The sequence below is a fragment of the Antechinus flavipes genome, chromosome 3, assembly GCF_016432865.1.
Source record: "Antechinus flavipes isolate AdamAnt ecotype Samford, QLD, Australia chromosome 3, AdamAnt_v2, whole genome shotgun sequence".
Lineage (NCBI taxonomy): Eukaryota > Metazoa > Chordata > Mammalia > Dasyuromorphia > Dasyuridae > Antechinus > Antechinus flavipes.
Genome location: NC_067400.1, coordinates 458833003 through 458843421, shown reverse-complemented (window position 1 = coordinate 458843421; position 10419 = coordinate 458833003). Strand labels below are relative to the sequence as shown.

General features: G+C 33.1%; 1 pseudogene; it reads left to right on the top strand.

The window, feature by feature from the left end:
- Positions 1 to 761: 761 nt before the first annotated feature.
- On the top strand, positions 762 to 10030 carry LOC127557316 (60S ribosomal protein L24-like; annotated as a pseudogene).
- Positions 10031 to 10419: the final 389 nt, after the last annotated feature.

The window sequence follows — 10419 nt, the reverse complement described above, 5'->3', positions numbered from 1 at the left end:
TTCCCTCCCTCCCTTCCTTCCTTCCTTTCTTCCTCCTCCTTCCCTCCCTCCCTTCCTTTCTTCCTTTTTTCCTCCCTCCTTCCCTTCCTCCCCTTCCTTCCTTTCTTCATTCCTCCCTTCCTCTCTTCCCTCCCTCCTTTCCCTCCTTTCCTTCTTTCCTCCTTCTGTTCACATAGGGTACCACACCCTTACAACAGATACTCTTAAAAGTATTTTTTTCCCCTTTTGCATCTCTGAACCCTCCCAAAATATTTTAGATCCATAAACTTACATAGGAAGATATTACATCTTTATTTAGATTAATTTATAGATTCAATATTCCCTTCATTTATTTAAATGGTCCATGGGCTTCTCTATATCAATCAAGGTATAAGTGATATAAAAAGTTTAAGAACTCTTGCTATACAGTATTGTAGACCTGAGAATGTAGCTGTAGATGAAAACAAGTCTAGTGTTCTTGTTCTTATGACCTAGGATTATTGATGAAGGAACCATATTTTGATAGATTGGACCCTAATGAATCAGACAAAGCAAACTTTTTCCTAGGGTGAAAATGTTTAGCAAACACACAGAAAAAGACACATTGAATAATCTAGAGAAATTTTAGTTTAAAAACAAATGTTCCCATCCTCCAAAATAACTAATATGCATGAAGATATTATCCACACACAAAAGCCTAGAATACTTTCTTATAAAATATTCAAGAAGTCTCAAGAAAACAGGGAGCTCTTCCTTTTCTCCATCTTCCTGCCACTTGCACCATGAAAGTCGGACTGTGCGACTTCAGCAGGTACAAAATCTAGCCTGGGAATGGAAATTGCTACATGGCACAGATTGGAAGTTTTCTAATTTTGAATGGAAAATGAAAGTCTGCATTTCTTTCAATCAGCAGATCAATTGTCTAAAGCACAATATAGAAGAAAGCACAAAAAAGAGACAGTGGGAAGAGATTCAAAAGAAAACAACTTGCCAGGCTGTAAAATTCAAGGGGGCCGTCATTGCAGCTTCTGTTGCTGATATAATGGCCAAGAGGAACCAGAAACCAGACGTTCAAATGGCCCAATGAGAATAAGCCATCAAGGCTGTTAAGGAAACCAAAAAGGCCAAGCAAGCAACTAAACACCTACATCCATTGCTGACTGATACAAAGGCAGTGCCTAAACTAAAATTGTGAAGCCTGTGAAAGTTTCTGTACTCCTAGTTGGGAAAATGTCGATTATCTACTTAATTCAATTAAGTAGAGTAAACTTTAAAGCAACTTTTAAAACAAGAAAAAAGAAAAGAAAATAGGGGCAGGTAGGTGGTGCAGTGAATAGAGCATCAGCCCTGGAGTTAAAAAGATCTGACTTCAATTCCCTGAGTTATTTACTAGCTGTGTGACTCTGGGCAAGTCACAACTCCAATTGTCTCTTTACCCCAAAAATGATTAAAGAAAATAACTTCCTTCAAAAACTCATTTTTCCCCAATTAAAAAAAATATTTAAAGTTTTGAGTTTTGTATTCTATTCCCCTTCCCTCTCCCTGAGATGGTAAGCAATCAGACATATGTTATACACATGCAATCATGTAAAACATTTACAAAAAGACTCAAATAAAAGAAAAAAAGAAAGAAAGACAATGAAAAACAGCATGCTTTAGTCTGTATTCAATCAATATAAACTCTTTTTTTCTGGGGATGGGCAGTATATTTCATTATTAGTCTTTTGTGATTGTCTTGGATCATTGTATTGCTGAGAATAGCTAAGTCACTCAGTTCTTTATTGACCAATATTGCTGTCACTGTGTACACCATTCTCCTAGTTCTATTCACTTCATTAGACCTCAATTGACTTAGCTGTAGCACTGCTGGATCAAAGGGTATGCATAATTTCATAATCTTTTGACATAGATTCAAATTGTTCTCCAGAAGGATTAGATCAGTTCACAATTCTACCAATAATTCAGTAATGTCTCAGTTTTCCCACATCTCCTCCAACATTTATCATTTTCCTTTTTTTGCATTGTTAATTCGATTAGTATGAAGTAGCACTTCAGAGTAGTTTAATTTGCATTTCTCTAATCAATAGTGATTTAGAACTTTTTTTTCATATGACTATAGACTGCTTTGATTTCTTGTCTGAAAATTGCCTGTTCATATCCTTTGAACATTTTTCATTTGGGGGAACAACTCATACTTTTTTATAAATTTGACTCAGTTTTCTATATATATGAGAAATGCAGTCTTTATTAGAGATACTTGTTGCAAAATTCCCCCCTCCCCCAGTTTTCTGCTTTTATTTTGATTTTGGTTGCAATGATTTTGTTTGTGCCAAAAACTTTAAAATTTTATATAATTGAAATTATCTTTTATAATGCTCTTTACATATTCTTTGCTCAGAAATTCTTCCCTTCCCCATAATTCTGTCGGATAAACTGTTCCATTCCCCTTTTAATTGACTTATGGTATATCACCCTTTATGTCTAAATTACATACCCATTTTGACCTTAGCTTGGTATACAGTGTGAGTTGTTGGTTACAGTGAGTAGTTTCTGCCATAGTTTTCTATTTTTCGTTTCAGTTTTTGTCAAAATAAGGTTTTCTTTTCCAAAAGCTTGAAACTTCAGCGTTATCATATCCTAAATTATCATGGTCATTTGCTATAATGTAATTTGTACCTGATCTATTCCATTGATCCATGATTTAGTTTTCTAGTCAATATCAGTTTAGTTTAAAATTTTTTTTCATTAAAGCTTTTTATTTACAAAACATATGCACGAGTAATTTTTCAACATTGACCCTTGCAAAACTTCCTGTTCCAAATTTTTTCCTCCTTCCTCCCACTCCCTCCTCTAGATAATAGGTAATCCAATACATGTTAAATATATTAAAATATATGTTAAATCCAGTATACACACACACACACACACGCACACATACACACATCCCACACACAAACATATTCATACATTTGTCTTACTGCACAAGACAAATTAGATGTAGAAAGAAAAAAACTGAGAAGGAAAACAAAATGCAAGCAAACATCAACAGAAAGAATGAAAATGCTTTCTTGTGGTTCACACTCAGTTCTCACAGGCCTCTCCCTGGGTGTATATGGCTTTCTTCATCACTGAACAATTGGAACTAGTTTGAATCATCTCATAGTTGAAGAGGGCCATGTCCATCAGAACTGATCATCATATAGTCTTGTTATTGCCATGTATAATGATCATTTATGCTCATTTCATTAGCATCAGTTCATGTAAGTCTCTCCAGGCCTCTCTGAAATCATCCTGTTGGTCATTTCTTACAGAACAATAATATTCCATAATATTCATATACCATAATTTATCCAGCCATTCTCCAACTGATGGGCATCCATTCAGTTTCCAGTTTCTTGCCACTACAAAAAGGGCTGCCTCAAACATTTTTTGCACATGGAGGTCCCTTTCCCTCCTTTAAGATCTTTTTGGGATATAAGCCCAGTAGTAACACTGCTGGGTCAAAGAGTATGCACAGTTTGATAACTTTTTGAGCATAGTTCCAAATTGCTCTCCAGAATGGTTGGATATGTTCATAGTTCCACCATTGTTGGTGGTTAGTATCCCAGTGTTCCCACATTCCCTCCAACATTCATCATTATTTTTTCCTGTCGTCTTAGCCAATCTGACAGGTGTGAAGTGGTATCTCAGAGTTGTCTTAATTTGCATTTCTCTGATCAGTAGTGATTTGGAACACTCTTTCATATGACTAGTAATAGTTTGAATTTCTTCATCTGAAAATTGTCTGTTCATAACCTTTGACCATTTATCAATTGGAGAATGCCTTGAATTCTTATAAATTTGAGTTCATTCTCTATATATTTTAGAAATGAGGCCTTTATCAGAACATTTGAATGTAAAAATGTTTTCCCAATTTATTGCTTCCCTTCTAATCTTGTTTGCATTAGTTTTGTTTGTACAAAAACTTTTTAACTTTATATAATCAAAATTATCTATTTTGTGATCAGTAATGAATTCTAGTTTTTTTTTTATTCACATATTTCTTCCTCCACAGATCTGAGAGGTAAACTATCTTATGTTCTTCTAATTTGTTTATAATATCATTTTTTATGTCTAAATCATGAATCCATTTTGACCTTATCTTTGTATATGGTGTTAGGTGTGAGTCAATGCCTAGTTTCTGCCATACCAGTTTCCAATTTTCCCAGCAGTTTTTATCAAACAATGAATATCTTATCCCAAAAGCTGGGGTCTTTGGGTTTGTCAAACACTAGATTACTTTGTCATTGATTATTTTGTCCTGTGAACCTAACCTATTCCACTGATCAACTAGTCTATTTCTTAGCCAATACCAAATTCCACATTAATCATGTTGTAAAAGAAAAATTAGAATAAAAGGGAAAAATCATAAGAAAAAAACAACAAAAATATCATGCTTCAATCTGCATTTAGACTGAATAGTTCTTTTACTGGGTGTGGATAGTATTTTCCATTATGAGTATTTTAGAATTATCATAGATCATTGTATTGCTGAGAAGAGCAAAGTCTATCAAAGCTGATTATCAGCCCAATGCTTCAGTTACTGTTTACAACTGCTACTTTATAATATAGTTTTAGATCTGGTACAGCTAGGCCACCTTCATTTGCTTTTTTTTTTTTTTTTTTTCATTAATTCCCTTGAAATTCTTGACCTTTTGTTCTTCCAGATGAATTGTGTTGTTATTTTTTCGAGATCAGTAAAATAGTTTCTTGGGAGTTTGATTGAATACCAGATTAGTTTGATGATTACCTTTTTATAATAGAGTTTGAGATCTAGTATGGCTAGACCTTTTCTAGACCACCTTCTGTAGCATTTTGTTTTAATTAATGCCTTTGTTATTCTTGAATTTTTGTTTTTCCAGATGAAATTTATGGGTTTTTTTTTAGCTCTAAACAATAATTTTTTATGATAGTTTCATTGATATGGCACTGAATAAAATAGATTAATTTAGGTAAAATTATAATTTTTATCATATTGGCTCTGCTTACACATGAGCAATTAATGTTTTTCCAATTGTTTAGATCTGATTTTATTTATGTGAAAAGTGTTTTATAATTGTGTTTATTAAGTTCCTAGATTTTTCTTGGAAGGTAGACTCCCAGGTATTTTATATTGTCTATAGTTATCTTATTTTTTAATTTTTTTGTCATTTAAAAATTTATTTCTTAGTTTTTAACATTACTTTATGTAATAGTTTGATTTCCATTTTTCTTCTGCCTTCCCTCATAACTTTCCTCTCCAAATTGGTAATCAAACTGATTATCAGCACAATGCTTCAGTTACTGTTTACAATGTTCATTTGGAACTTACTTCACTTAGTATGTAAGTCTTTCTAGATTTTTTCTGAAATCTCCTTATTCATCATTTCTTATAGCACAATAGTATTCTACTACATTCACATATCACAACTTGTTCTGCCATTTCTCAATTGGTTGTTATCTCCTTAATTTCTAATTCTTTGACACCATAAAGAAAGCTGCTACAAACATTTTTGTACATATGGGTCCTTTTCATTTTTTATGCCTTCTTTAGGATACAGACCTAGTTGTGGTATTGCTGGGATTAAAGGATATGCACAGTTTCATAGTCCTTTGGGCATAGTGCCAAATTGTTCTTCAGAATGGTGGGGTCAGATCACAACTCCACCAACAATGCATGTTTTATCACATCCTCTCCAACATTTATCATTTTTCTTTTCTGTCTTATTAGCCAATTTGATAGGTATGATTAGAACATTTATTTCATATGACTATAAATGGCTTTAATTTCTTCATTTGAAACTGCATGCTTATATCCTTTGACTATAAATTAGGGAATGACTTGTTTTCTTATAAATTTTACTCAATTTTCTATATATTTTTAGAAATGAGGCCTTTATCAGAAACATTGGCTATAAAATTGTTTTGCAGCTTTCTGTTTTTTTTCCTAATCTTGGTTGTGTAAGCTTTATTTATGCAAAACCTTTTTTACATTAATGTAATCAAAATTAACCATCTTGCATTTCATAATGTTCTCTATCTCCTGTTTGGTCATAATTTCTTTTCATTTCTACAGATCTGACAAGTAAACTTCCTTGCTCTCCTAATTTATTTGTGGAATCATCTTTTATGTCTATGTACTCATTAATTTCTGGCAGTTTTTTAGTTGATTCTAGGATTTTTAAAATATAACATCATTTCATCTGAAAAGACTGACAGTTTTGCTTCCTCACTGTCTATTCTAATTCTTTTATTTTCCTTCCCTTTTCTTATTGCTACAGCTAATATTTTTAATATAATATTAAACAATAAAGATGATATGGGCATCTTTGCTTCACCCCTGATTGTTTTGGGAAGATTTCTAACTTATCCCCATTCAGATTATGGTTGCAGATGTCTCAGAGGTGGGGGCTTGTCTGCAGAGTTGCTATGGTAACAATCTTTCTGGCTGCCATTCTTGGAGGAGGGAATCTTGTTGCTGGTCTGCCCCAAGGGTGGGGCCTTGCTGCTGGGTTGCTATGGAAACAGGGCTTCTCTGCTTGCAAATTCTGGTCAGATCCCTATTGATAGACATTAGGTTTCTGAAAAACTTTCAAGGTCATTAGACCAAAAATCTTCAAGGTCACAAGAGTTTCTTGAGGGAAGAGATGACCTTTTTTCTCTTTTTGGATCTCTAGCACTGAGAATAGTGCTTGATCCATATTAAGTACTTAATAAATGTTTGTTGAGTGACAAATTTACAAAAAAGGAAGGTTATAGGGTGGAAGCACTAAAGGGAACAATCTGAATCATCTATAGTGACCTCCCCCTTTCTATCAACTCAAAGATCAGAACTTTACAGTTGAAAGGTTTTAATTCCTTCCTTTTTTATGGCCTGTGGTCACTCTCTAGTTTCTCTTGGAGGTCAAGGGATGAGATTTATTTTTCTCATATTCACTGCCAGACTTACAGTTCAATAGCATTCTGTCTTTTTTGTTTGCTTTAATTTTATTTATTTTATTTTTAATTTATGAAATATAATAAGCCTTTCCATAAAATAGTAGTATAAGATAATTGCATATAAAACTCCAAGTCTATTAAGTGCAACTTTGAATTTCTTTTAAGTATAAAACAAATTTAACAGGTAAATTTCTTTTTTTTTCTTCCCACTCTTGGAATGTTCTGACAAGACCAGGTGGGATTAGAGAGAACCTGCTTGTTCCTGTAGTCTGAGATTTAGAAGTTTTCACAAAAGAGGATGAAAAATGGTGCCATTTAAAGCAGAAAATTTTTATTATTGATTCTGGCACATTAGATTGTGAATTTCTTGAGGGAAGAGATGATCTTTTGCCTCTTTTTGGATCTCTAGCACTGAGAATAGTGCTTGATACATATTAAGTACTTAATAAATGTTTGTTGAATGACAAATTTACAAAAAAGGAAGGTTATAGGGTGGAAGCACTAAAGGGAACAATCTGAATGCAGCAAGAGTAACTACTTGATCTCAGGAGCTATGATCTTTTTTGAGATTTAATAATTTACTTTTAATATAATAGCTTTTTATTTTTCAAAATACATGCAAATATAGTTTTCAACATTCACTGTTAGAAACTGGAAACTGAGTGGATTCCCATCAGTTGGAGAGTGGCTGAATAAGTTATGGCATATGGAAGTAATGGAATAATATTATTCTATAAGAAATGATCAGTAGGAGAATTTCAGAAAGGCTTGGAGAGATTTATATGAACTGATGCTAAGTGAAGTGAGTAGAACTAAGAGAACATTGTATACAGCAGCAACAAGATTATATGATGATCAATTCTGATGGATGTGGCTCTGTTCAACAATGAGGTTAATTTCAATAGATCTGTGATAGAATCATCCGCACCCAGAGAGAGGACTGTGGGGACTGAGTTGTGAATCACAACATAGTATTTTTGCTTTTTTGTTGTTGTTTATTTGCGTTTTGTTTTATTGCTCATTTTTTTCCTTATTTGGTCTGATTTTTCTTGTGCAGCATGATAATTATGGAAATATGTATGGAAGAATTGTACATGTTTAACAAATACTGGATTATTTGCCATCTAAGTGAGGAGAAGGGAGGGAGAAAAAAATTTGGAACACAAAGTTTTACAAGGGTAAATGTTGAAAATTTTGAAAATATGTTTTGAAAATAAGCCTTAAATTTTTTTTTAAAATAATAAAGGAAAAAAAATTCACTCTTGCAAAATCTTGTGTTCTGAGTTTTTTCTCCTTCCCTCTCCATCTACTCCCCCTCCCTAAATAATAAGTAATCCAATATAGGTTAAACATGTGCAATTCTTCTAAACATATTTCCATATTTATTATGTTGCACAAAAAAATCAGATCAAAAGGGGGAAAATGATAAATAAAAAAATAAGCAAGCAAAAAATATCAACACCAACAACAAAATGAAAATATTATGTTGTGATCCACATTCAGTCCCCATAGTCCTTTTTCTGGATGCAGATGTCTCTCTTTCTCACAAGACTTTTGGAATTGCCCTGAATCACTTCATTGCTGAAAAGAGCCAAGTTTGTCACAGTTGATCAAAACACAATCCTGTTGGAATGCAAGGTTTTGCAAGGATGAATGTTGAAAACTATCTTTGCATGTACTTTGAAAAATCATGTCAAATTAGCAAAGATGACAAAAAACAGAAAATGGTAACTGTCAAAAGGACTGTGAGAAAACAGGTGCATTGATACACACAATTGGTAGATTTGTAAATAGTTATAATCATTCTGGACATCTATTTTCTCATCTCTAAAATGAGTTAGAAAAGGAAATGGCAAACACTCCAGTATCTTTGCCAAGAAAACTTCAAATAGGGTCATGAAGAGTTGGATAGAACTGAAAACAACAAATTCCAGAAAGCAATCTGGAATTATATACAGCAAGTTACTAAACTGTGAGTCAGTTGACCCACTGTTAACTCACTGCTAAGCATATACAAAAAAGAGATCAAAGGAAATAGAAACAATCTTTTATGCATAAAATATTTGTAGATAAATTCAGGCCCCAAAGTGGAAACTAACAGTATGTTTATTAATTGAGGAATGGCTAAATAAATTGTTGTATATAAATATGATGAATATATGAATATGACATGAATATGTGCTATAAAGAGCAATTTACATTTTAATATCAGTATTATATAAATGAATAAATTTGAGAAAGTTTATATAGTGATAAAGAATGAAACAAGCATATCTAGAACAATTTATATAATAACAACGTTGGTAAAAGCAAATGACTTTCAAAGCAAAAATTCAATGTAATGGTCATTTGTTATTTCAAAGGATCAATGATAAAACATTTTATTTTTTAAGGATAGGAAATTGATCTACAATGCAAAATGAGACTTTTTTTTTTTTTGGTCCAGAGGATTAGAGGGAGAGAAAAGAGGTTTCTGTTAATAAGAAAACAGAGAGGTGGGGCACTCCCCCACTATAGAGGTGGAATGTTGTATGCCCATTCAAATGAGGTCATTGGATTACTAGTTTTACTGAGATATTTTGCTTCATTACAGGTGGGAAATAATTTGATAGTAGGAATAATTTGAAAATGTCTGTAGTGAAAAAACAAATACATTAATGGAACTTGAAAAAAACCTGATATCATAGAGAAGGAGATGATAGAAATTAGTTAGGGCTCCTGATAAAGAAATACACACACACAACACACACATTACACCATAGTTCCAGAAAAGGGCCAAGTATTGTCTAAAAAGGATAGTTTGTTAGCACAAGTGCCTTATGTATTTCTAAGAGATTCCTCTCAAACTAGAAGCTTGTTTGTTGTTGTTGCCTTATTTGACATAGGAATCTGTTACAAATTCAGTCACACTTTCCAATGTAGTAATCCTGTTCCGAGAATTCTAGTTTGGCAAAGACCGTTTTCCACAGGAATTCTTTTAGTTTATTGGAATGTAAAAAGTTTCAATCCAGGTCATTTTGATATCTAGCTGCCAATGCAGCTGGAGCAACTTCTTAAAACAGAGTCCCTTTCTGGAGCCCGGAAAGGGCCTTAGAGAGGGCAAATCAATTGGACTTTGGTGTAGCGATCCCCTTGTTGGTTGATTGAATGGATAATATCATATCTAGTTGAGGTTGGGTAGTTATGAAGCTCTTAAAACATAGGAAACTATAAAGGATGATCAATTACTGCTTCTCAATATTTGGATTTTTGAAATAATGCATTTAGTATTCAGGGGGATGGGTAGTATCAAAGTCAAATTAGTTGAACGTTAGGGATCTATCACTACTTAGTAACTTAGCTCTTGAGATATCTGAAGGTACTCTAGATTCCAATGGTCAGTCAATGTTGCTAGCTCTTGAATAATATTATGTCTTCTTGTATTTATGGATAAGAGCCACCTAATGACAAAAAAAGTCAGAAGTATTAGCAAAGCCTCCTGAG